We start from the raw sequence: 21,486 nt of genomic DNA on the forward strand, positions 1-21,486 counted from the left end.
CTGACAAAATCAAATCTCCACCCCCCCTCACTCTTATTCAACAAACTTCAGTGGTTCCTTATTGCTTCCAATATCAAATATAAAATCTTCTCATTGGTCTTTAAAATTCTTCATAACCTGGCCCCTTCCTACCTTTCCAATCTTGTTATATTTAACTGGCCTCCACATATTCTACAATTCAATGATGATGGATCCCTTGCTCTTTCCTCAAACATGGAACTCAATCTAAGAACATAGAGCAATTTCATGGCCCCCATGCCTGGAAAGCTCTCTCTCCTTATCTCTACCTCTCAGCTTTCCTGGTTTCCTTCCCAACTAAAGTCCAATATTTTGCAAGAAGCTTTTCCTGGTCCTCCTTCCCTCTGAGACTACTCACCTAAAATACTATGTATTTTGTACTCAGTACATATAATTAGTACCATGAAAGGCAAATTTTAGGGTAAGAAACATACTCAGTTTCTGTTTATAAGGCAATTGTTTATGTGAGAAGAAGAGATATTTTTAACTTTCCTATTTTGCTAAGTAGTATTTTCAACATGGTGAAGCCGAAGAGTTTGATTTGGAATTTACTAAATCAGTAATTGTCAGGTTTTGTCACCATATTAAAGAGAGTGGCTTAGAAATAACTTTGTCAAAAGACAGTCATGCTATCCAAGCAATTTTCAAGGTGCATAACTACACAATCTATCCAATGGCAATTTAAGTGTTGGGAATCAAATCTCCAACTACCAAAGAATACTGATGCAAAAGGCACTGCTAACAATCTCGCCCTTCTACAATAATATTAGAAATTGTATTTAATGGTCATCATTTAGTCATGAGATTGAAGCTCAAGAGGTGAACAGTGTTTCACATACCATCTAGTCCAATTTCTTCCTTTCACAGAAGAGAAAAATGTGGCTCAGGGAGCTTAAGCTTCATGTGTGTTCATCCGTCACTGCTGAAGAAGATCATGCCATCAGAGAAATAATGACATGACTTGCACTTAACTTTGTTTTGAGTGAGGGAGGGCTGTGCAGGTCACCTGCCTCACTTCTCCTCCACACTTCTCATCTGAATCCGGTGACCAGACATTCATCAGGATGACTGGAGATGACCCAGGATGAGGCAATTGGGGTTAAGTGACTTGCCCAAGGTCACACAGCTAGTGAGTGTCAAGTGTCTGAGGTGAGATTTGAACTCAGCTCCTCCTGACTCCTGCATTGGTACTCTATCCACCGCCCCACTTAGGGCCCCAGAATTAGCCAAGGAAACCCAATGGTTCTTTTTGGACCAAAAGACCACCCAATTTCACTATCTCAAAGATAAATGGCTTATTCACACTCCATTTCCCTCTAGCAGTAGATATGAAAAGAGGAATGCAATATAATGACACTTCAGGTGGTTGGTGGTAAATTTGGATTCAGGTCTTTTTAGAATCATCTCAGACTTAAAGGCTTCAGTAGAAGAGTAGTACCAAAGTCAGTGTATAGAGGAACCACTTCTTTCATACAACAGCAAAAAGCAAAAGACACGTAAGTCCAAAGCAAGAAGGCCAACAAAGCAAAACTTCACTCCTCTCTAAAGAGACCAAAACAAAATTGGCAGTCATTGTCCAGTGTGATCAGAAAATATCATCTGGGGAAGCTAGGACAATATACCTAACACTTCTTAAACATAAACAAGAATGCTTCAAAAGTATCCCAAGGGCTACAAATGAAAACTATATACTTATAGACTATAGCTTAGCAATTATGAGATCACTGGTAAAGACAGACATCAGAAACAAATTTATAAAGAAGAAACTGCCTTTCATATTTACAAATGAGGAAGAGAGTTCATGAATAAACAAGCAACAATGAAAATCACACGAGATAAAATGGATTATTTTAATAATAAAATTTAAAAGTTTTTATACAAATTTAATTAGTAAAAATTAGAAGGGAAAAAATTTTTACAACAAGTTTCTCTAATAAAAGTTTGGCTATGTCAGAAGAGAAAAGGCAGCATATACTGTACAAGAGATACTGCAAAGGTACAATGGACAGACTTGGCAAATGACTGAATATGGAGACAAAGATAACACCTAGGATCTGCATCTGGGTGACTGGGAGGACAGTGGTACCCTATTCCAGAGGTTCTCAAAGTATGATCAGGGAACTCCTGGGGGGGTCACCAAGACCCTCTCAGAGTGAACCATAAGGACAAGATTATTTTATAATTGTACTGAAAAATTAATTTCTAATACAGTAAATATCAATGGACATAGCCCACATAAACAAAAGGCTGATGGGGGAAGGGGGTTCTCAATAATTTTTAAGACCATAAGAACATAAGACCACAAAGTTTGAGAAATGTTGCCCTAGGCAGTAATAGAGAAGTTAATAATAGAAAAGGGATTGGAGAAAAATATGAGTTCAGTGTTACACCTGAGGTTCAAAATACCACAACGCTACCCTCCACCCCCTGCCAAAAGAAAACAAAAAAATCACAGAGCTCACAACAGGACAGTAAATCAAGGCAGCGTTTATTGAGGGGAGATACTTACAAAACTATGGACAGTAAGGAAGAATGGAAATGGTCCACTGGGCTCTAGGTAGAAATGGGTACACACAGCCATTCCCTCCACAAGTTTCCTAAAGAAAATAGGCACCCTCTCTCCAACCAGTAAAGTCGGATAAGGTAAAGTTTGAAAGTAGGAAGGGAGGTGCTTGGACCAGGGTATATGTCAAGGTTTAGGACTGGTGCTGACTCATGCTAGGTAAAGAGGAAATTGGCAACTAGTTGATATTCAAACCACATACACACACACACACACACACACACACACACACACACACACACACACACACACACACACACACACACAAACTCTGCAGAAGAGAAAAGAGGGCTTTGGGTTCCTGACTGACTTGAGTGTTTTTGAGCTTCTCAGGAGCTTTTTAGTGGGTCAAAAAGTCAATCATATTCTTTATAAATGTCTATAGGCACATCCACTGTGAGATGTCCAAAGGGGAGGGAAGGGAAGAATAAGCATTTATTAAGTGCTTACTGTGTTTCAGGTACTGTGCTAAGTACTTTACAAATAATATCTCATTGGATACTCACAATAACCTTGTGAGATGGTATTATTATTCCCATTTTACAGCTGAGTAAACTGGATCAGACAGAGGTTAAGTGATTTGCCCAGGGTCATACAGTTAGTATCTAAGCTAAACTGGAACTCCAGGCCAAGTGCTCTATTCACTGTACCACCAAAGCTGTATGTTAGAAACGTGGAAAGGTCAGGAAGGAAGTCAAGAGTTAAATAAATAGATCTGAAAATAATCTATAGACAGATAACAGTTGAATCCATGGGAGCTAGTGAAATCACCCAGTGAGATGGTAAAGAAAGAAGATAAGAGAGACAGGACAAAGCCTTGGGAGACATCCAAGATTAATAGATATGACCTAGGAGAAGAAGAGGCAAAAGAGAACGATAAGGACAAAGAGGAGGAGAATCAGAAGAGGGTCACCAAAACCTCAAGAGAGCATATCCTAAAGACAAGGCAGAATCAAATACTACAATGAAAACAAGAAGGATGAGGATTGAGAAAAAGGTCATTAGACTTGTTAAATCTGAAGAAAGCCATTTCAGTTGAATGAAGTCTGAGGCAGATGGCAGAGGGTTTACAGAGTGAGAGGAAAGGAAGTTGAGGGAGAAATTACAGATAGCTTTTTAAAAGAGGTAAACTATGAAAGAGAAGAGAGCTAGAGTAGTAGGTTGTAGCTAGTATAGTAGGCAAAGGAAGAATAGATCAAGTAAGGGTTGTTTGTTTTCTTTAAAAGAATAAGTGAGACATATTAATGTGTTTATAGGCAGCAGAGAAGTAGCCTGTAGCAGAAATTAATTAATTAATTGATGGGAGTGGGAATGACAGACAGGGCTCTCTGCACAACAAGATGGAATCCAGAATCATGTGGAAAGGTCTGCCTTAGCCACCTCTTCATATCAAAAAAGGTTCAAGAAGGAAATGATGGAGGAAAACAGTGATGTGAGAGGAGTAGAGGAAATTTAGTAAACAGCCTCAATTTCTCAGTGAAGAATGAATCTGGGTCCTTAGCTGAATGGGGGGTAAGGGAGAGGAATGGGGAGAAGAGAAGAAGTACTATAGGGGATTTAACAAAGGATTTTTTTTTAAAAGTCTGGAATATATGCTGGGATGAGTTAGATGTGGAAAAGGATAATATTGCAAAGTGAGGGTCCAGTCAAGATTATGTAACTAATTTGTAATGGGCTTTATCAACATGCTTTTGTGATATCACACAAGAAAAATATACCATAATCATGATATAGCAATTGTTTAAATCACTGTTTTACCTTCAGTATGAATTTCACACACACTTTTATAAGTCACACTAGAAAGAACATGAAAACTTCAGTTGCAGCTCTGTTAATAACCACATTAGACCAGAGGTGAAGCAAAAGCAAAAATTACTGGATATCTTCAAGTATAAATCCTCATGAATTTTCTTCTTTCAATGAAAGGCAATCAAAGTCAACAAAAACAGAACACATACAGAATGAGAACTATATAATATAGCTTTTTGTTGCTACCTATGTTGTTCTTTTAGTATCAATAGAAAAGCTAGTATTAGAGACTAGTGACATCAACAGACTAAAAATCTGTACTTATTCCTCAATGATTAGCAAAGTCCCATCTGAGAACTGTGAGCTGATCCAACCAAACTGGAGGGCAATTTGCCCAAAGGGCTACAAAAATATGCATATCCTTTGACCCAATAATATGGCTTCTAAGACTGTATCCCAAAGAGATCATAAAAATGGGAAAGGGTCCCACATGTACAAAAATATTTATAGCAGCTCTCTTTGTGGTGACCAAGAACTGGAAATAGAGAGGATGTCCATCAGTTGGGGAATGGCTGAACAAGTTGTGGTATATGAATGTAATGGAATACTATTGTGCTATAAGAAATGATGAACAGGAAGGCTTCAGAGAGGGCTGGAAAGACTTATATGATCTGATGCTGAGCGAAAGGAGCAGAACCAGGAGAACTTTGTATGCAGCAAGAACCATAGTGTGCGAGGAATTTTTCTGGTAGACTTAGCTCTTCACAGCAATGTAAGGACCTAAAAAATTCCCAATGGACTCGAGGTAAAATGCCTTCCACATCCAGAGAAGGTACTATGGAACTGGATCACAGAATAAAGCAGACCATTTCTCTTGTGTTATGTTTTGTTTTGTTTTCATGGTTTCCCCCATTCATTTTAATTCTTCTATGCAACATGACCAAGGTGAAAATGTATTTAATAAGAATGTATGTGTAGAACCTATGTAAGATTGCACACCACCTTGGGGAGGGAGTGGGGAGGAAGGGGAGAAGGTAGGGAAGAGAGGGGGGAAAAAAATCTAAAATATATGGAAGTGATTGTAGAAAACTGAAAACAAATTAGTTAAAAAAAAAAAAAAGTCATGCCTGACCTCAGCCCCTGGGGGTCATAATTCAAACACTATTATCTGTCCCCCACTATTCTATCCATTACTTTCATTACCCTCAACCCAACTTTCCCCTGTCTCCAAATTCCACTCTAAAGCTACCTGCCCTTTCCACCACATCCTCTGAAATGCTTGTTGTAGGTAACAAACTTGCTCTCATCTTAAATCTTTTCTTTTACCACCTTTTGGTTCTCAAAGAGACTAAGTTCACACACTTTGACTCATACTCCTTGAATGACTGGTTGTGGGGAGGAAATTAGAATTCTCCTTGTTCCCCATTGCAACTTACAGATTCTGCCTTTACCACCATCACTTAGTAACCTCTTCTCCCTTGAGGTTCACACAATCCATATCTAGCACCCAATCAAAATTCTGGTTGGCTGTTCTCTGCCAACCTCCAGGGCACTCTCCCTTTTTCCTTAATGAGGTTAGTGCCAACTCACACTCTTCTCTGTTTCCCAACTCTTGCCCTCTTACTAAGGGATTTCAAAATACATAATGAAAAGACAGCTAGATGGCATCACGAATAGAATGCTAGGTTTGGAATCAGAAGACCATAATACATATTGATATTCCCTTAAATACTCTCATTTCCCAAGTCTTCAATTTCCTTTTTTCTCAAGACCTATTTCTCTACCCTACCTCAGACTCACACAAAGATGGTCACACCCTTGATTCTTGCCATCATCTTGTACATGAACTCTCAAATTCCCCTGACCACAAGCTATTGTCATTTCACCTCTCCACCTTCCTTGTGACCCCAAACCCCAGTCTTCCTCCTAAACTCAGTCTTCTCAATCTTCTATCCCTTTACCACTCATTTCATTCCCTGGGCATCACCCCTGCACTAGCTACATTCTCATTCCTTCTTCATATTGATTCTCTGGTAAACTAGTTCAGCTCCACACTGATCTCTATGAGTCCCTGCCCCCTTATCTTATCATGAGCCTAGTCCTGCCAAGTCTCAGCTTTGGATTATTCCCACCATCTGCAGCTTCCCTCTTACTCACATACTGCTGAATAAAGCTGAAAAAAAATTGTGGAAAAAGTGCCAGCTGGGATCACTAGAAATTTATGTTACATAATCTTAACTGGGTCCTCACTATTGCAAAGCAATCCTTTTATATTTTCTTGCTTTAACTCATTATCCTACTCACTACAATGACTATCCCAAACCTTTTCATCCCTCCTCAAACCTCCCATAACTCCCCCCAACCTCAATATTCAGTTAAAACTGTTCTTTCCAAAGTTACCAATGATCTCTTTATTGCCAAATCTAACCCTCATCCTTGACTTCTCTGCAGCCTCTGAGGCTAATGATCACCCTCTTTCTCCTTGACACTCTTTTCTTTTTAGGTTACTGGAACAGCATTCTCTCTTGGTTCTCCTCCTACCTATCTGACCACTCCTCAGTTTTCTCTGTTGGATCCAGGTTATCACCACTAACTGTGGGTGTCCCAGAGAACTCTGTTCTGTGCCCTCTTCTCTTCTCTGTCTATATTATTTCAGTTGGTGATTTCATCATTTCCCATAGACTCAATTATCTCTACGCAGATGATTCTTAAATTGCACCTTGGGTGTTATCCTTGACTCCTCCCTCTCTCTTATAACCCATATCCAATCTGTTGGCAAGGTCTGTCAACTTTATCTCTGTAGTCATCATTTACATACTCCCTCTTCTCTCCTCTAATACTTCCACCAACCTGGTACAGGCCCTCAATCACTTCATGCCTGGACTATTGCAATATTCTCCTAACTGATCTCTCTACTCCAAGTCTCTCCTACTCTAGCCTATCCTACACTCAGTTGCCTAAGTGATTTTCCCAAAGCACAGATCTGATCATGTCATCCTCTCCCTCTGACTGAATAAGTTTTAGTGGCTCCCCATAAACTCTGGGATTAAATATAAAAGCCTGTTTGGCATTCAAAAGACTTTATAAGCATTCGCTGCCCCCATCACTACCACTTACGCAGAATTCTTATGCCCTCAAGATGAATATGAAAATCCCAAACTCTCCCCAACCCTCTAACATAGCACCTACTGAAACAAAACGAAAATATCCAGAAGTTTCACAGGAAGAGATTGTAGGATGTCTCCCTTCTTTCCCCTATGTTCAGGGCACTCCTTTTTAACTTGCTAATTCAGAATAATGGTATTTTGTCAATAGCTTTTTGCAGACTGGTAATATGACTTTTAGAAGTGTATTCGGACAACCAAATTCCTTTAGAATAAAAAATGTAGACCTTCCATGAAATCTAGTTAATGAGAACTGACACAGCTTTAAGTTTACATTCTACTTAAAATACATTGGTCTTGCTAATGCAAAGGCACAAACAACTTTAAATGACAATGCTTTTCAAAGCTTATCAAATAAACACCTGCAACATAAATACTTCCGGAATAAGCTTAAGTAAAAGGATGTGGTTAAAAATTACACCAAAACAGAAGAACTGCCACTGCTAAAAGGCTGAGCCTTTTCAGATTAGAAAAATCCTACCGTCAAAAACATTAAAATATAACCTAACTCTTCTAACAACTTCTACAGACTTTTGTTTGAGGGTGGGGGTTATGTCTCAGAATTTAAGAAGCATTGTTCCTGAGAGGGATTTGGAATTTAGATCACAGTGTACACATATATGCTTAGTAATCGCCATTGGAAATGGAGAAAAAAATTGAGAGGGGAGAACTGGTTTGAAAGTGGGGGGAGGAAAATGATAAGCTTAGTGTGGGACATGCTGAAATCGAGGTAATGACAAAGTATTAAGAAGGATCTTATCTCTACTGAAATTCCCTATATCTATCAAGGGAACTGCCGTTCTTCCAATCTTCCATAAGACTGTTATACTCTGCCCCACTCCACATATTCAATCAACGGCTAACTTTTGTCAATTCTACCCTCCAAAACATTACTTGCATCATACCTCTTCTCTCTACTCACAGAGCCACCTCACTACCTTCAATTCAAGTCCTTAACACTTCTTGCCTAGACTATTACAATGACCTTCTAATGGTCTCCTTGCCTCTTGTTTCTCTCCACTCAAGCACATTCTTCATATAGCCTCCAAAATAATTCTTCTAAAGCCCAGACATGACTATGTCATTCCTTGGTTCAGGACCAATCAAAACACTCTAGTACCTGGAGATTTAAAAAAACAAAAATAATACCTACTTTCTCTTTTTTTTTTTAAATGACTGGGTCTCTCCTTATCTTGTACATGCTGGAAGTACAAGGGTGACTCACCAGCTGATCCAACTGAGACCAACTTTATCCTGCTCCATTTCCAATCTGAGTTGTTCACCATGCCTTAGACAATCTACCGATCCCTCAGTACTTTGAGGGAAGGGGAAGAAATGTTACCCACCATATTAATGTCAAACTTAGTTCAGATACCCAATCAGCTTAGTAGTCTACTGCAACTCAGAACTCTGGAGCTCAAAAGTAGCTGGGACTACAAGTATGACCCATCAAGCCCTAACTCTAAGCAACAATCCCTGCTCTTTTAAGGAGTTTACATTCTATGAAGACAGACTAGTGATTCCCTATTGCCATAAGAGTAAAATACAGTTATCCCTTCCATATCACAACTTTCCCTATCATAGGCTTGATATTTCACAAGTCAGCATAAGAAATTAAATGGGAACTTTGAGAAGGCCAGCAGATGACACAGAAAAAGTTTAAAAACTCAGAAATGCACAAAATATATGTATAATATACTGTATACTACCCACATATTTTATCTTTTAATACCATAATAATTCGGATTTCTTCTCTGGTACTACGGGAGGGGCAAAAAGCTTTACACGGATTTTCCAGATCACACAGGTGCAGCACCCCTAAGCCCCACGATGTGGAAGTAATAAATGTATACATTCCTCTAAATGGCTTTCAAAAGCCCCTCACAATGTGACCCCCAACCCATCTTTCTATCCTCATTAAACATTATATATTATTTCCCTTCCACACTCCACTCCTCTTCACACAAGGTCTTCCATCTCTGTGCTTTTACAATGGCCATCCCCTTTATGGTCAGATGAACTCCCTTCTCTCTTTTTTCCTTCAAGAATCAGATAAAGTCTACCATAATGGCTCTCTGAACAAGAAACAGACTGCCTGGGTCCCACAAAACCTAAAATTTGCACCAAATCAAGTAATGATCAAGAAATTCAATGAGAAACTAGAATAAATGACTTTTTCCTCTCCAAAAGTGCAAAAAAGTGGGCCAGAAGTCAACAGGCAATAAGAAAGGAGGACCCCTACAGCAAAAGGAGTGCCAGCACAATCAGAGATGACTAGGGACCACATGCAGCCTGAAAAGCTTTTAAAGGCAAGAAAAACTGAGGGATCTTCTGAGAAAACTCCAGGATGGGGACCCTGGACATCTGAGAGGTGCTGGCCTGATGTCACAGTGCTCAATAAATTAATAAACATTTATTAAATGCCTACTATATTAAAAGCACTGCACTAAGTGCTGGGGATAAAAAAAGAGGCAAAAGACAGGCCTTGCTCTGAAGAAGCTTGCATTCTACTGAGGGAGACAACATGCAAACAAATATAAACAAAGTAAGCTATACATCAGATAAATGAAAAATAATTAACAGAAGGAAGACACTAGAATTAAAAGGGGTTGGGAAAAGCTTCCAGGAAAAGATGAGATTTTAGTTAGGACTTAAAGGAAGATAGTAAGCAGAACTGAAGAGGAAGGGTATTACAGGTATGGGAGAAAGCCACAGAAAATATATATGTAAGACATAAAATACATATGTAAGAGTAAAGTATGAGAAGATTGAAAAGGTAGGAGGGGGCTATGTTATGAAGGGCTTTGAATGCCAAACAGCATTTTGTATTGGGGGGGGGGGGGGGGTGCGCCAAGAGAGAAGAAACCTCAGGCAGTAGTGGTCAACTCAAGAAATCAGAGGACCAACCAAAGTCAACCATCTCACCCAAAAGACCAGGAAGCAAAAGGTTGAGAGAGAATTTAAGAATCACTGAAAATCATGACAAGAAATAAACCAGAACAGAAAGAATAGAAAAAATCCACCAAACATCTCCTAAAAGTAATTCCAATAGGAAAAGTCCTATGAATATCATAGGTAAAACCCCAAATTCTCAGGTCAAATTAAAAAATATGGGAAAAAAATACTGTAGCCATTCAGATAGTTCCAGAACAAAGGATCCACAGTTAACAAAAAAGAACTTGTAACTTCTATAATAAAAGAGAGGGGATCTTGAAATACCATTATTCCAAAAGGCAAAACAGACTTACAAGAAAAAATAACTTTCCTTGCAAAGGTGAGTACATAGTCCTACAAGGGAAAAATGTGGACTTTTAATGAAATAGAGAACTTTCAAGCACTTCTGATAAAAAGACCAGAGATAAGAAAGAACTCTGAAATGCACACACAAGAGTCCAGAGAAATCTAGAAAGGCAAATTTATTTTACCAATTAGAGGGCATTGTTATGCACATGTAGTACTAACATTCCAGTGGGACAAAAAATCACGGTGTCCTTTAGAACCATAATGTCTTCAAAAGACATTGATGGAGTTAAATAAGAAAAAGAGAACATCCAAAAAGTAGACTGGTTCTGTTCTGAGGGGAATTTGAAGGGATGGTACAAAGAGGAATACACTAGTATAAAGAGGAGAAAGAAGGTGCTTGCTACTTCTCATAATCAGGGAAAATGAGAAGATATGCTGGTGTAATGGAGATCAAATGAACTTCATTCTTATCTGAAATGGACAAAGGAGAGTTACATACACACATACACACACACACACACACACACACACACGCGCGTTGGTAAAGAAATACCTTAAACTCAGAGGTAGATTCAGCCCTTTCCAAGAGGGGGGAATCATAACCATTAGACTATTCTACATCCACTCCAGTCAATTAACCATGATACATCATTTGGTAATCTGATTTCTAACTGGATGAAAGATTAGAGACTTTCCAAGCTGGAAGGAGGAGACCAACAAGTACAATTCTCTGAAATCAGAAAAAAGAGGTAGCCCACTCTCCTCCATGTATCTGTAAACAATAGAAGGAACATGAAAACATAAGTGATTGATCAATATGGGGCCAGTTTTCAGAAAAGACATATGGGCTGCTTGAGATGTACAACTGTGAGAAAACTCCGTGCATCAATTTTTGGGTCTGATTGGGCTTTTGGTCAGCATAACTCAGGTTAATGTTGCATGTTGATAGGAAGTAATGACTCAAAAGTTTTCCTTCAGTAATCTTTGTTAATTAGGTCATCTATTTTCAGGTGCAACAGCAAAATAAGTAAGAAAAACTATAAAAATAAATTTCAAAGCACATATTATATAGTTTCTAAGCATGAAATTTGTATCTTTAATAAACTATGAAAAATATTCATTATAATTGGGAAGGCATCCTGTTAGCAGCAAAAAGAACAATGGACTAATAATAATTATTAACATTTTCCTAATGCTTAATTGTTTATAAAATGCTATCTATACATTATTTCATTTGAGCTTCAAAACAACTGTGAGGCAGATGCAAAAGGCATTATTATCCCTACTTCACAGATGAGAAGACTCAAGTTCAGAGAAGCTAAGTGACTCAGTCAAGATCATACTAAGGAAAGGAGAGAGGCTGACTTGGAATACAGTACTCTTCAGATCAGGGATAAAGCAAGGCACGCTGAATGGAAATCACAGGACCTGAGTTCTAACTTACTGCCTGAGTGACACTGAGCTGTTAACTCAACCTCTCTGAGACTGTTTCTTCATCTTTAAAATCAAAAGTCCAGACTAGATGCTTTCCAAGATCCCTTCCAGCTCTAGAGCTCTGATCTTCTGTCTCCAAGGATTGGACCCATCCTACTCTTCCAAAACTCACTGGACTAGATCCTCTCTCTTCTGACAGTCTATGAAGTCCTATGTTTTAGTCTCACTTGCTAGACAGATGGTTCATCTTGGACAAGTTACAGTTCTTTGGATGGCTATGATACAAATACAATACTTATGAATAAAAGTTATTAGTGCCTTAAGGTTTATAAAACACTTTCTTCACAACAAATCTGTTAAGTAAATCTTGAAAGTATTATATTAGCACATCCTGTTTAAGGAAAGGAAATGAAAGCCAGGAGGGTTGACAGTTAAGTGGCACAGTGGGCCTGGAGTCAGGAAGATCTGAGCTCAAATTCAGCTTCAGGCACTTACTGTGCATCTTTAAGAAATTCACTGTTTGCCTCAATTTCTTCAACTGTAAAAGGGATGATATCAACACCTACCTCCCAGGGTTGTCGTGAAGATCAAATGAGATAATTTGTAAAAAGCCTTTATACAGTCTGGGACACAGCAGGTACCATATAAATGTTATCTATTATTATTAAGTGACTTGCCCAAGGTCACACCGTTAGTAAGTATGGAGGTGGGAGTTAAACCGTGGTCTGTTGACAGAGCACTGGGGCTGCAGACAGGAAGACTTGAGTCCAAATCTGGCCTCAGGCACTTACTAGATAGGTGTGTGACCTAGGCATGTCACTTAACTTCTTGTTAGCCTCAGTTTTCTCAACTGTAAAATTGGGATAAAAATAGCACCTACCCCACAGAGCTATAGTGAAGATCAAGTAAGATAATATCTGTGAAGTGCCAGGCACATAATAGGCACTATATAAATGCTTATTCTCTCCCTTTCCCCACTGTACAACACTACTTATATCTAAAAAAAGGAGACTGACCTAGATGATCTCTAATGCCCTTTCTAGCTCTGAGATGGAAGTACAAGAGACCTGGGTTCAAATTCCACCTCTACTTTTGTAGTACTAACTTACAGACTAAAGCTCCCTGGGTCTTAGCTACCATATTTGCAAAATGAGGGGCACTGGACTAGATGGTTTCTGAGGTCTCTTCCAGAGCTAGAACTGTGATCTTAATTCTACGATGTACACCACAAAAGAAGTCATGCAGTGTTGTGGAGGCAGCACTGAATCCCTGGGAGTCAGCAGGTCAGGATTTAATCCCCAACCCTACATCTTTGACCTTGGGCAAGTCATTGAGCTTCCCTGGATTTCAGTTTATTCATCTGTGAAAATAAGATTGAACTTCCATACTATAAAACAATGTTTTTAAGGGGAAAAAAAATATTCTAGATAGAGATTTAAATAAGTCTTTATGAAACAAAAACTCTATCCTTCATTTGGCACAGAAGCTTAGAGGAAAAAGAATGATATTGAATATTATGAATGATTATAAAATCACTCTATTTCTATCAAAATAGCCAGATAACAGGTAATTCTTTTTAGCTGTGTTCACAGGCTTTTTTTTCTAGCACTGTGTATAAGATATTCACTAAAGGTAATCAGGAATGAAGAAATGAGAAGATGCACATAGTAAAGATAGCAATTGATAATGCAAGAGTAAATAAGCAAAAATGTGAGAGTGTTTACTGTGACACAGAGCATAGGGGATCCAGAAATTAGAATTGCATATTTAGTCCATTCCCTGATTTACACATTTCTATGTAATAAGATTTTCTATAGAATGGCAAAATCTCAGAGTTAAAAGGGTAACCAGAGGCCATCTTATTCCAACTCATACCCGAATAAAAATTCCCTCATACAGTCAATGATAAAAAGAAAAGGTTCCATATGCCACAAAATATTTACAGCAGCATGTTTTGTAGATCAAAGAACGGGAAACAAAGATGCCTATCAGTGGAAGAATGAATGACTAACAAACTGTGGTACGTGAATTTAATACAATATGATCAATTGCTATAAGAAACAATGAATACAGAGAAGTACAATTAGACTATAGTAATATAAACTGATGCAAAATTAAGTAATCAGAACCAGGAAAATAACATATACAGCTACAACAATGCAATTAGAACAAAAAACACTGGAACTATCATGGTGTAATAGAAAGACTACTGGATTTAGAATCAAAAGACTTGTGCTTGAGTCATTCCCCAATTGATAAATGGTCAAAGGATATAAACAGGCAATTTTCTGATGAAGAAATTAAAGCTACCTATAGTCATATAAAACTGATCTAAATCACTACTGATTATAGAAATGCAAATTAAAACAACTCTGGGGTACCACCTCACACCTATCAGACTGGCTAATATGAGAAAAAATGAAAATGATAAATGTTGAAAAAGATTGGGAAAATTGGAATGCTAATGCATTGTTGGTGGAACTGTGAACTGATTCAATCATTCTGGAGAGCACTCTGGAACTATATACCCAAAGGGCTATAAAACTGTGCATATACAAGATACAGCAATATCACTACTTGGCCTATATAGCCAAAGAGATCGTAAAAAAGGGAAAAGGATCCACATGTACAAAAATATGTATAGCAGCTCTTTTTTGTTATGGTAAAGAACTGGAAATTGAGAGGATGCCTATCAATTGGCAAAACGGCTGAACAAGTTGTGGTACATGAATATAATGGAATACTACTGTTCTATAAGAAATGATGAACAGGCAGATTTCAGAAAAACCTAGAAAGACTTAAATGAACTGAGTGAAGTGAGCAGAACCAAGACAACACTGTACAGTAACAGCAACACTGTGCAATGACCAACTTTGCTGGAGTTAGCTCTTTTCTGCAACACAATGATCTAAGACAATTCCAAAAGACTCATGACTAACGTGGAAATATGTCTAATAGGATCATACATGTATAGCCTATATCAGATTGCATGCTGTCTGGGAGGAGGTAAGGAAGGAAGGAGAAAAAAATTTGGAATTCGAAATCTTATAAAAGTTAATGTTCAAAACTATCTTTCCATGTAATCGAAAAAAAATAAAAGACTATTAAATGGGGAAAATTTTTTTTAATTTAAGAAAAAAAGATTCATGTTTGAAACCTGGCTTTTCAATTCACTACCTATGTGACCATGGACAAGTCATTTAACCTCTCTGGGTCTCGGTTTCGTCACCTGTAAAACAAGAAGATTGTTCCCTAAGGTCCCTTAGCTCTACATCTATGATCCTATGAATACTACAGAATTATAATGACCAAGCTGGACCCCAAAGAAGAGACATGAGGTGGTGACAACTTCCTCTTTACTTTCCAGAGGAGAAGGAATATGGGTATGGAGCACTTCTATATGTCACACTTTAGGTTGAATTGTTGAACTGCTTTCCTCTCCTTTATTCTTTGCAATAAGGGTGGCTGTCTGGAAGGAAGTATGATCAGGGATATATTGGGAAATATAGTGACATTAAAAAATATATCAATGAAAGTATCTAAGAAAAAAAATTATCCCCTCTACAACAAGTGTTCATCGAGCATTTGCTTTTAAGATCTCTAGCGAAGGGAAACGCAGTATCATACCTCCTGAGGCAAACCATCCTACTTCTATAATTCTAATGGGAAAATTTTCTATTACATCCAGTAGAAATCTACTTCTGTGCAACCCTTGCCCCTCCATCACTCCTGCAACACTGGAGCAACACTGGACAAGCAAAACAAGCCAAATTCCTCTTCTCTACGAAAGTCTTTCTCCATGCTAAGAATACCTAGTTCCTTCAAACTATCTTCTCACTGACACTACACTAGTTGCTGTATTCTACATACTGTTCAGTTTATCAATATTCTTCCTAAAATGTGATGATCAGAACTGAACATATCCAGTTGGGGTCTGACTGGGGCAAAATACATGGAAACTATAAGTTTCTTTATAAATAGCATGTCTCTCAATGCAATCTAAGACTGAATTACATTTTTTTGGCAGCTATAACATACTTGAGCTATATTGGTTTTTCAGTACTCTAAAATCTCCAAACCTTTTTCAGATGGTCTCTTCCCTACAGGTGGGAACTCTTCAACTGGAAAGTAATTTTGTGTGCAAGGACCATCTCATCTTCATATTTGCATTCCCTGGGACTACTCCAGTTCTGTCAAGTGGTAGACATTTCATAAATGCTTATTAGCTTTTTCCTTCAAAAATAGCCAATTCAATCACAGTATCTCAGCCTTAGCTCAGGGTTTTGAAAATAGCAGATGCTTAACAAATGTTGGTTGAATTACCAAATTCTCATACAAGGTTGTGAAAAGAAAGGCACACTATATGCTTCTGACAGAGCTGTGAACTGGTCCAGTTATTCTAAAAAGCAACTTGGAATAAATTATTCTTATCTTTTGAGCAAGATATTCCACTATACACCAAGTAAATTTCTAACACATCAAAATATGTTCACCATTATTTTTTGCGGTATCAAAGAACTGAAAAGAAAGTAGATGTCCACCAGTGGGAGAATGACTAAACAGACAGTATATAAATGTATGGAATATTACTGTGCTCAAGGAAAGAGACATATAAGGAATACAGGAAAACATAGGAAGAAATTTACAAATTGATGCAAAATGAAGAGAACCAGAAAAACAATACACAAAATAGTGACAACAGCATACAGAAAACTATAAGAGTCTAAATGGAAGGACAACAAATTGAAACTGAATGCCCGTAATTGTAATGAAAAAGTCTGACCCAGAGAAGAGATTTGGGAATCTTTCATTTCTTTGAAGACTAGGGGTTTATGGGGTATGGACAACTACATACAATGTCAGGTTGAATGAAATATTTCTTGATAAGTTTTCATTTTTTTTCCTTTCTTTTTTACTCTGGAAGAGAGGCAGGGAAATAAAGTGATACAAAAACAAAGCATCCAACAGTTTTTTTTTTAAAGAAAAATTTTTCTGTTCCAAACACAGGTCATGGTGGCCCAAATAAGATACTATTTATAAAGTTATTAGCATGGTGCCTGACACATGGTAGATGCTAATTCCTTCTTCTCTTCCCCAATCCCACCAAGGTCTCCATCTCCCCTCAGGGCTGAAAAAAAAAGTGGGCCAACCCAGAAACCCGAGAAATTTAACTTAGAACAACAAAAAAAAACAAAACTATTTCATCCTTGGAAGACCTAAGTAGCATTACAAAGAAACCAGAGGCAAACTGTGAGCTTTCACAAACTAGAGCAGATTACCTTCCTTCAGAAGTGATTTCTTTTTAATCCAGAATGGGCAGAAAAATGAAATAGAAGACCTTTTCTAAGTCCCACAGATCCAAGAAAGTGTATTGTAACACTGATAAACCATCAATAGAGCTGGTAGACTTTTCAGAGATGGGCATGAAACAACTACGGAATAATCTGTGGCCAAGATGAACTAGGGGCTGTTAGGTGACACAGTGGATGGAGCAGAGGGCCTACAGTCAGGAAGACCTGAGTTCAAATTCGGCCTCAGACACTTGCTAGCTGTGTGACCCTAGGCAAGTCAATAAACTCTGTTCGCCTCAGTTTCCTCATCTATAAGATGAAGTGGAGAAGAAAATGGCAAACTACTTCAGTATCTTTGCCAAGAAAACCCCAAATGAGGTCACAAAGAGTTGGACAAGACTTAAAACAACTGAACATCATGGAACAAGATGAACTGCAACAGTTTCCTATCAATAAACTGATCTCATATTGAATAGTTACTATACACTAAGAGTTGTTGAGATATTTAATAGTGCTTATATGTAAATACAAAAATTTTCTTTGTGAATTGCCATACCTTTGAACTGCAGTCTTGTTAAAGATAGACACTTTGGGAAATCACATGAAAAACACTGGAGGAGGAGGAAAAGGAGGAGGAGGAGGAAAAGGAGGAAGAAGAGGAAGAGGAAGTCACCACAGTTCCATAATGTATTCTTTAGAAGTAATAATAAACAGAGGTTTACAGTTTGTAAAGATCTAGGTGCTTAAAAATGATTCAAAAATAAACTATTAATTAACAGGGTTTAGCACAGAGCCTGGCACAAAATAGGTACTTTATAAATGTTTGTTGTTTGACACTAAATTCAACAGAAAATTAATAAATTAAATAAAACTACTTGAGATTTTTTTCATATATGTTTCTATTCCTATCTTCTGCAAGGCCTTCTAGTTTTAGGATCATAAATCATAAATGGAGAGCTGGAAAGGGCTGTAGTTTTTTGGACAATGAAGTCTAAAAAATCAAAATAAATTCCCATAAGATAAGCAGATAGTAAGTGGTAGCTTCTGAATCGAATCCAGCTCCTCTTGTTTTCAATCCAGTGCACTGTTTCCACTGCAACATGCTGTTTTCGACTTTAGGCACCTATCATCTAGAGTTACCTAATATCAAGGTAGGGCTAAAAGTACAAAACCCCATCACTTTTAAATTATTCTTTTGAAAATGCTACTGTTTCTTTCAGGACTGCTTTGGTAGAGTTCTTAGTCTACCTAAGAACTAAATCATTTTTCCCAGTTCCTCTGAACTTTAGTCTACAACCCAGTTCTTGTTGCTAAGCTTAACTTTTATGTAAAGACACACACAAATCGCAATAGGTGCACCAAGAGCACCTATCAAATGACATTCCCAGTCTACGCTACCAATTAAAGCACATGCCTCCACCAATGAAGCTTTGTGGCACCATTTCAAAGACATACGCCTTCCACTAGTGATGGAAGTGATGGCTCGGGATCCCCCAACACAAGTGAACAAACAACAAAAAAGACTCGGGGAGAAGGAAAAGCCCGTTCTGAAGGTTCACAAGTCTCCATGAGGTGCCCAACTCCCTTCTACCGTAACAAACTTATGGGAGCTCCCCTATCATCCCTACCCTCACCTTTTCCCTTCTTTCTCAGGGTACTAAGCTATACTTCTGACTTTTAAACAGACGTACAACAGAACTTATCAAAATCTTCCCTCATCACACCTCCTTTCTTAAATCCTCAACAGCTGCCTTCAGAGCCTCGTGTTTCACTTACGTGCCAAGATGAAAAGTGTTAATCTGGGGTCTGTGACTCTAGCTGTCTCAAGAATGTGTTTCTAACTGTATTTAATATAACTCCGGTCTCCTCTGCAAATCCTGTGTTTTTCATGCATTTAAAAGGATTGTTCCGAGATGAGGTCCCAGCATGCTGATCCCAAAGGGGCTTACAAAAAGGGGAAGGACCCCTCACCTAGACATTGTCTTCGCTGTAGGAAAAGAAGCGGGGGCTCTCTGCTTTTTGGGGGGTCGGGGGGTGCTACGTTTTGTTTTTTCACTCTTTGCATCTCAGGCTCTTACCGCAGAACCCAGCCCTAAGTAACTGCTTGCTGACTGACTGACTGACTGACTGACTGACTTGCCTCCAGCCCCCGATGCTCCCAGACGGGCGGCGGCTGGGCACCACCGGCCGCCTGGACTGAGAGCGACCGATCCTGAGGGAGGGAGGGACAGACGAATGGATGAACAGTCGGACGGGGCGGGGGAGGCTGGCCAGGAGGAGCGTGCGGGGAGGGAGGGCCCGCAAGGAGACCACAGAGGGCGGGGGGAGGGGGAGGGAGGATGAGGCGAGGACGGGAGGGGGCGGGGAACGGCCGTCCGCCGTCCGGCCGGGAGACTGGCTGGGCCCCCAGCCCTGCCCTCCCCCCACCCGGGGCCAACCTCAGGGCAGCCGGGCTACCTGCCCGCGAGCCGGCCCCGCACTTACCCCGCAGGGCCGCCGCGGTCGCCGCTCAGCCGAGGAGCAGGAGGGAACGACGAGGAAGCCGCTGCCACCGCCGCGGCGGGGATGGGGGAAGGGGGAACGGCCGTTACCGGGCAGGAGGCCTCGGCGCCGCCGCGTAGCTCGGGCCCGAGAGGGAGGGGGAGGGGCACCTCGGAGAGAGGGAGGGAAGGAGGGAGGGAAGAAGAGCGCGCACGGGCGCGCGCACGGTGCCCACCGGCCCCCGCCTGCGGCAGCCTCGCTCCGATCCGTTGGGTCGGCTCCTCCTACTTCTCCCTAGCTCGGTACCCCGCCCCCCAGGAAACTCCCTCCTGGCCGCCGGTGATTGGCTCAAAGACGCTGACTCGAGGAGCGCTCCGAGAGCGGGAGGGGATTGGGCGTAGCTGTCCGTCAATCAAAGTCGCCGGGCACGCGCGCGCTGGGAGGGAACCCACCGGGTGGCTGGTGGCTGGGGCTTGGAGGGCCAGATGTCACTCGCTTGCCTTGTACCTTGCCTCGCGGTTGTCGGGGTGACCTTAAGAGCGCAAACCGAGCCAGGGCAGCAAGCCGCTTCTTCGTGGTGCCCTCGTTGGGTCTGCCCGTTCCTTTGGGCACCTAGCCGCCTCCTCCCCGGTAGTGGCACCGCTGACCTTGGCGGCTTCTATGGCAACTTCCCTTCCGGCTCGTGTCCGGGCTGGGCGGCCGCCGCAGCGCCGTCCGCGAGGCCCAGAGGCTGCAGCACCCTGGTTCTGGGACCTGGGAGGGTCCGGAAGGTCCAGTTGTTTGGTGGAAAGTATAGATCGCGGGGATGGAAATGGGAACCCATCTTCAATTGGGCCGGAGCAGGCGGGCACCCTCCTCCCCCCGATCTCGTGGGCCAGACCAGCCACAAAGACGCGAACCCAAACCATGAGGCTGCGGTCCGGGGAGCTTTACTTCTCATTACCTCCGATCTAAACAGCCACTTCCTTTCTGGCTTACAAAAGAAAAAAAGAGTCGGGGGGGGAAGACAAAGCCATGACACTCACCTGACAAGTTAAAAAGCCGTCGGTGACTTGGGCATTGTCTCCTCTCGGTGTCTCACCTGGCACCTGTTGGGGGGGTTTCCACATCGTCTCCCACAGTCCTGGCTCGCATCCACTTCTTCAAATTCAGTGGATACCACTGCCTGGGAGACAGTACCGCACTAAAGGCACATGTTGAAGGGATTTAGCCAGAAGGGCCTTAGAAATCATCTTCGCCAGCCCTTTTCATTTTCTAAGTGAAGAAACTAAAACCTAGGAGGTTAAATAAGGCACCCAGGTATCTGATCCTGAGTCAAGTTGATGAGCATTTACTAGAGGTCAACTGTGTGTGCTAGGCACTGTGCGAAGGGCTGACAGTCATCTGACTTCCTCTCTGTCTGATAATTGCCAAGATTTAAACCTACATCCCTTGGAATCTTGTAGTTCCTCCACCCCACATCAGCCCTCACAGAAGCAACTAGGAAAGAGATTAATCCTGCTAAAGTCTGGTTTCAATTTATCTCTAAGCTTGTTCTTTCTTG

At 40.4% G+C, this 21,486-nt stretch overlaps 1 protein-coding gene across 2 annotated transcripts in view; it reads right to left on the bottom strand.

The window, feature by feature from the left end:
- Nucleotides 1-21,266, bottom strand: part of NCK1 (NCK adaptor protein 1) — an 84,069-nt gene extending 62,803 nt beyond the window's left edge. Inside the window, exon 1 of one of the 2 annotated variants that reach the window (XM_072613572.1) lies at nt 20,969-21,266. The gene's annotated coding sequence lies outside the window, so the exon portion shown is untranslated. Of the gene's footprint in view, nt 1-19,946; nt 20,238-20,968 lie in introns of those variants that run through there. The other variant, XM_072613571.1, reaches the window with a different exon arrangement.
- Nucleotides 21,267-21,486: the final 220 nt, after the last annotated feature.

This window comes from Notamacropus eugenii, chromosome 5 (genome assembly GCF_028372415.1).
Source record: "Notamacropus eugenii isolate mMacEug1 chromosome 5, mMacEug1.pri_v2, whole genome shotgun sequence".
NCBI lineage: Eukaryota > Metazoa > Chordata > Mammalia > Diprotodontia > Macropodidae > Notamacropus > Notamacropus eugenii.